A 6,481-nucleotide genomic window follows, 5' to 3' on the forward strand; every position below is an offset into this window, starting at 1 on the left:
TTTGATATTACATCTTCTTTATAATGTATAGCAGGATCACTGGTCATATTATGGTTTAATATAAGTGTTATAGAGATGTGCAAAATAATTGTAAAACATTGACCTGTAAAGTAAAAGAAATTAAGTTAATTTCTCATAGTTGCACAATTCTGCTCAAAATATATTTATTATAAAACTATATTTTTGTGCTACAAAGGACTGTAGCTTTAAATCGATTATAGTGGCATGTTCCGTGTTCTCCTTAAAACATTTTTATTTATGTATTTATTTTTGTCAGAAGGCCTTACAAACTCAGTTAAGACCATCACACAATACTTGAATGAAAGGCCTATTTTACTCTGAGGTTCAATGATTTAATTGGATCGTTTTCAGTTCCCTAATGGACTCACTTATACAATACAGAATGTTCATATGATATTAAGTTGTGTCTGTTTTTATAAAGACTTTAAGAGTAATAAAGGGCCTCTTCATGCCTTTGGGATGTATCTTGCATACATGCTTCCTTCAAATTAACAAAGATTCACTGATAGGAAATAGTGAATCCAAAAGGTTAATGTACCTCTGCTTGTTTTTACCTTTTTCACACCACTGTTCACCTGTGTCTAGCTCTTTGCTGGTCCTGATGTGTTTGACCATGAAGCTTGTGTGCGTGCGTGGGTGTGTGTATTTGTCTGTTCTGTGGTAAGGGTGAGTGTGTGAGAGAGACTGTGTGAACAGGGGATGATGAAGAGGCATTGTGTCTCCTAATAATGACATCATGGCTCTGACAGAAGCTGGAGAAGATGCCCGAGGTTTCAGAGCAAAACTCTTCAGCTTGGTGCAAGTGTACATGTGTGTGTAGGCGTGTGCGTTTGCATGTGTGTGAGTCTGTCCCTGGGCTATCCGAGTCCTCCTGGACTTTGTGAATGAAAGTCAAACCGTAAAAGACAAAAAAACAAAACCTGACCACCAGCAATATGAAGCAGAGGGCAGGCCATTTGGCTGCTCCGCGCTCACTGGTGCTTCTGCGTGAAAGCGTTGGGGAGTTGCATTTAAGGGGAGACCGAGGTGGGAAAAGACCAGAGACAGAGAGAACCAGAGAGGAAGGGGGCATCGGGAAGTTTCAGAAGGGGTTCACAGGTCAATTCAGCCTGCAGGCCCTGCTGATGTTTGCAGGGCTCAGAACGTGAGGCCCGTGTTGCATCATGGTAGTCCTTGGCGTGTCCTCTTTATCTTCCCTCTGACCAGGCAGAAGATAAAAGAGATGTGTGGAGCCCATATCTTTGGGTTCCACACAAAAAGACACAACTAAAGCTCATGCACCTTGATTCTCTGTGTAAGGAGGGGAACAATAAAAAGATTCAAGCAGTTTCAAAGAGAGTTTTAGGATTCAGGATGATGTATTTTAGTCATATCATCTTCTCAAAGTAACATTTACTAATTTTAAAGATGACATCAGCAGACAAATGGGGAAATATTTTTTCTATATTTAACAAAAAAAAAAGAACGACTTATAATCGCACAACATGGAAGACACTCCTAAAAATATGTCCACATTTAAAACAGTTACTTAACCATCCACTTTTCTCATACTAAAAGCTACAAAAAGTGTTAAAACACATAGAACTGCTTTAAGTCTTTTAACCCTCAACCACACAATGTCAGAGAATGAATTAAATGTAGTCTTTATGAAGACCATAAAATGTGCTCAGAGGAATTTCTGCAGCCTCCATAAACTCACCGAAGGCACAGCCAGGCTGAGTAAGATTGACAGCTATCTGCAGAGAGCTGAAGTGAACCTCTCGCCCCGAGAGTGTGTGTAATGTGAGACAGGTCTTGTGACGAGCACTAATCAGCTCACACTCTTGACCCCCATGGCCGTAAAGCTGACACAAAGGAATACGCTACAGCACAGCTAACAACTCCACCTGTGAGTGTATAAATGTGTCATTTCAGGTAGAAGAGAAAAAGAAGGAACAAGTTCACATTCAGTGAAATTCAACTCCTAAAATTCCTGGGAAGCTACTGAAATTTCATGACGCTTTATAGAGAAACTCTCTTTTTCATCTTGATTTCAGGGTGTTGGTAGAGATTAATTAATTTGAGCAAATTTGATTTTTATTTTCAAAAATCATTACTGATGCTACTTTTTTCAGTTTTATTAACGATACATTTGATAGAGCGAACAGGGAAAAATTATGATGTATGCAACCAAAGTGGCTGAAAATGGGATCTGCAACAGTTTTAAGACCCCATCTGGTGAGATGCTGTAAAACAATTTACAGGGTTTCTGCAGAGTCTAAAATTAATGCCCCTAATCTTAGGCCTCAAGAACTCCTAAATACGCCCAGATCCTCGATGCTTGCTCACCTGTAGTTACATTTGAATTTTCATCCATTGCTTTTAAGAATGTTATTGTGAAATTTAGTGGTGGCATTCATTTATTTGTTCCATAACTTGTAGTTCTGGCTGAGGACTTAGGGTGTTATTCAAGGTATCCAGTAAGTTAAATGTAAGTTGTTAAGAACGTTATTAAATTATACTATTAGTCTGAAAGAGTCCTAGAAAAGTCTCAACTTTGACTTGGCAACACTGATCGTTGTGAATCAGACTACTTTTATGTTATTTAAACAATGCCTAAAACTAGGTGTGGGAAGCTCTCACACTTTTGGGTGTTTCTGGGAGTTTTAAGATCAGATCTTAGGTTGAAATCTCCCCTAATCTGTTTCTCCTGGGAAGATTGGATCAGTCAGTATACTGCACAGATTGTCTGGAAATGGCCTCACAGTGCTCTCCAGATTGATGTGAAGTAACAATTACTTGTCTAGTGTTTTGGCTGATGTCTTTCTTTGGCATTGTGTGACAAACCCACATGCTCCCGACAAGCAAACTGCAAAGACCCTGGCTTCAATGAAGGTAGTTATGCTTGGGGATCATGACTAAATCAACCAAGCTGCTACTTCCCATCCTAAGTCCTGTAGAAGCAGAGAGAATAACTCGCTGCTTCAGTTTTTTTTTTTGTTTTTTTTTGTTAAACCCTTAATTAATACATAGAAACATTTTAAATACAAAATAATCAAAATTACTCAAGGAAGATGTTCATGTTGCAGACATCTATGTGGATTTGTACAAGTTATAAAACAACTGAAAAGTAGCCTACTGCAATTTTAATAATTTGATTTATAACGCCTATTAAAAAAAACACCAAAGGAGCCTTAGACATGCTAATACATTTTATGCCTGGTGTCTCTTATCTTCCTCTCAACAATAGACAATAGATTCTCTGTAAGGTTTAAATCAGGTTTGCTGACCAATTAAGCACAGTTGCAGTAACAGCATGGACATTAAACCAAGTATAGGTTTAATGACAAAATCAGCATCTCCATAAAGCTTGTAAGCAGAGAACCATGCTTCATAATTTTTCTGATTGATGACTGTGCCAACTTCTGAATTAATAAAACACATTTGGCAAACACCATAATAAAAACCAAAAATTATCACTTACTGTGCAAACTTTAGCATGGATCCGAAGCAACTTGAATTCCACTCTTCCTCCAGCCACCAGGACCTTGATTTAAGAAAAAAAACATATGTTCATCTGAAAGAGGCCTTTAGACCACTGAGAAAAGTCCAGTTGATTTTGATTGCTTGTGAAACAGACAATCAAAAAAATTCAACAGTTGTAGGTCATGTACTGTAGAAGTCTGTGTGGTGGCTGTTGCAACTCCAGCTCCAGCCCATTGTCTTGAAAGGACATTGCATCACAATTCTCTCAAGGGTGCAGTGAACCCTGTCTGTTCTATATGCGCTCACTTTCTATGCCACACTTTTTCCTTTCACTTAACCTTCCATTAACAACTTTTGAAAACAGCACTCTGAAAGCCCAACATTTTTTAGCAATGGTATGGTATGGCTTGTGCTCATTGAGGATGACTGTCTGATGAGCAAATGTTAAGTCAGTAGTTTTACCATGTCTGTGAAAGTCATGTCTTACATATTAGGAATAATTTTTTAATGTTTAATATAATTTGTAAATTTTTTTGAGAAACAACAATGATCAACATTAAGAGACAAATTACTGAAATCTTCTGATTTCTATTCAGGTGCAACTAAATATACCTGATCGTATTCTCCTTTTATAATAGCTTTTAGCAGGTAAATAAATTAAAGCAGAAAAACACTAACCGAGTCCTAGAGGCATCACTTGACTGCTGGGTACAAACTACAGTGTTCTTCAGCTCACATTATGGCCGATGTGACGATCAGCTGGAGTGACAGCAGCTTTCTAGGAGCATCATCTGCAGCGGATAAGACAAGTTGTAGCCTGAAAACAAACAAAACACACCCACACATGCACACACACAGTGTGTCTACTCAAGAAGAACCACCAATGTTCACTTTAGTCATCCAGGTATGGTTTATTGTTCTCCAAAATGCACTGACACGACACAGAGCATGGACAAAAAGGAACCCAATAATAATAAAAATCAGCAGCAACAATGTCTCTAATAAAAAAAAATGATTAAAGCTAGCAACTTACAATGTATTTCACCATGTTTAGTGAAGAGCAGGAGAGTCATATTTACAGTGGAGACATGTTTCTGATTCCACTATTTTGAGAATCAACTCATAATGACAGAAGTGATACATGGTTAGGTCAGCAACCAGAAAAATGTAAACCAGCCACAGTAGAAATCAAAATCGTATTTAAACCTTTGTGGCAAATTGGTAAATGTGTTACTCCAGTGTCTGGCATTAAGATTTTGACTGGCAAGTGATTGACAAAGTTGAACATGATCAAGATTTTTCCAAGTTTACATTTTACCAAACACAGCATTCTTAAAAAGATATTTTTACAAGACAAAAGCCATTTATTATTCCACAGACTTTTCATTGCTTTTAATATATTACAGTGATTCTAATTCAACATGCACAAAATGCAAGGTAAAGAGCAAAGGGCAGAGATTTTTCTCTGAGAGTCATAAAAATATCTTCGAACTGTAAAAGGGCCATTTACAAATACGCGCTTGAGGCTTTCTCAGGATTCTGCACAGAGATGACTCTACTCCTGAGACGTTTCTCTGCACTAATCTATTAAATAATTTAACTATGACTAAATTCAACAACAAAATTCGACTTTCTCTGAGTGTTTTGCTTATGCACCTTTGCATAGAGTCCCTTAATGCCGCTGTTCGTAGGCTGGTTTTTAGACTTCGGTTTTTAAATGATAGCCGCACAGTTTCACGTCAGTCAGTCCGTGAGCTCCTTGAGTAATGAGAAAGAATAAATGGGATGATTATTTAAGCCTCTGTCAATAATGATGTCTTCTTGACACAGAGTTAATGTAGTGAAGATATTGTGGGACTGAATGAGTGGAAAAGCAACAGCATTGTAGTGAATTATTACCTCGTACCGTTGTACCGTTCCCTGCACAAAACGACTCACAATCAATGAGGTGAAGAGGGAAAACTTTACACTCATGATATGATACTTCGAACATGATTAAAGGTGTGTGAGAAAATGCATAATCTGATTTCGCTCTACAGTGGATGTAAAACGTCTACACAGTCCCAATAAAATGGGAGTTCTTTCTGATGAAAAAAAGAAAATAAATAAATAAAAAAATTTCAGTTATCTTTCCACCGTTAATTTGACATAGACCCAATATTATTCAACTGAAAATAAAAATTAATTTGTTAAAGGAAACCTGTAAAAAAACTTAAAAGCTGCAACAACCTGATGTTAAACATAAAACTAATACATTTTTGAAACATGACTGCCATCGGTTATAGTAAATCTGAAATAAAGTACAGCTTTATTTCCTGTTTTAAAATGATTTTCTTGTCATTCTTGTTATTATTCCTTTTGCATATTTTAGATAAAGTTCAGTTTACAAAGATATCAGTCAGGAAAAGCAAAAAAAAAAGCTTTATCTATATACACGTCATAGTTATAACGGTCATTAAACAAAGATGGGAACCTAAGACTAAAACCTTAATCTGGTCCGTACTAATTGTCCTTTGACAACAATCACCTCTCTATATGTCTGGACAGAGCAGTAAAGTGGTTAAAAAAAAGAAGTCAATTCTTGGATAGAAAATCTCAAGGTCTGGCTAAAATCTTCTTAGACCTTGTAGGAGGAGAAGAATAAGTTAAATACAACTTAAATATATTTATGTTTTGTACAAAATGCATGGAGCATTACTAAAGATCATAATACCCAAATTGAAACATGGTGGTAGAAACACCATCCTCTGGGCTTAGATGTCCACAGTCTTTCTGCTATAAAGCAGAAGATGAAGCAAGGTTTTGTTTTCCTGCATGACTTGTTTTCCAGTGTAATTCACAAAACAATTATTATTTTAATTCTCCTCTGGTATTAATAGAGGAGAATTAAGATTCTGAAATCAAAGAGCTCAGAAGGTCATCCGACAGAAAGTCTTTGATGTTTCTAGTAGTAGATGAAATATGTCATCTAAATCTTGCACATTTGGATAACTTT

Source organism: Gambusia affinis, linkage group LG22 (assembly GCF_019740435.1).
Source record: "Gambusia affinis linkage group LG22, SWU_Gaff_1.0, whole genome shotgun sequence".
Lineage (NCBI taxonomy): Eukaryota > Metazoa > Chordata > Actinopteri > Cyprinodontiformes > Poeciliidae > Gambusia > Gambusia affinis.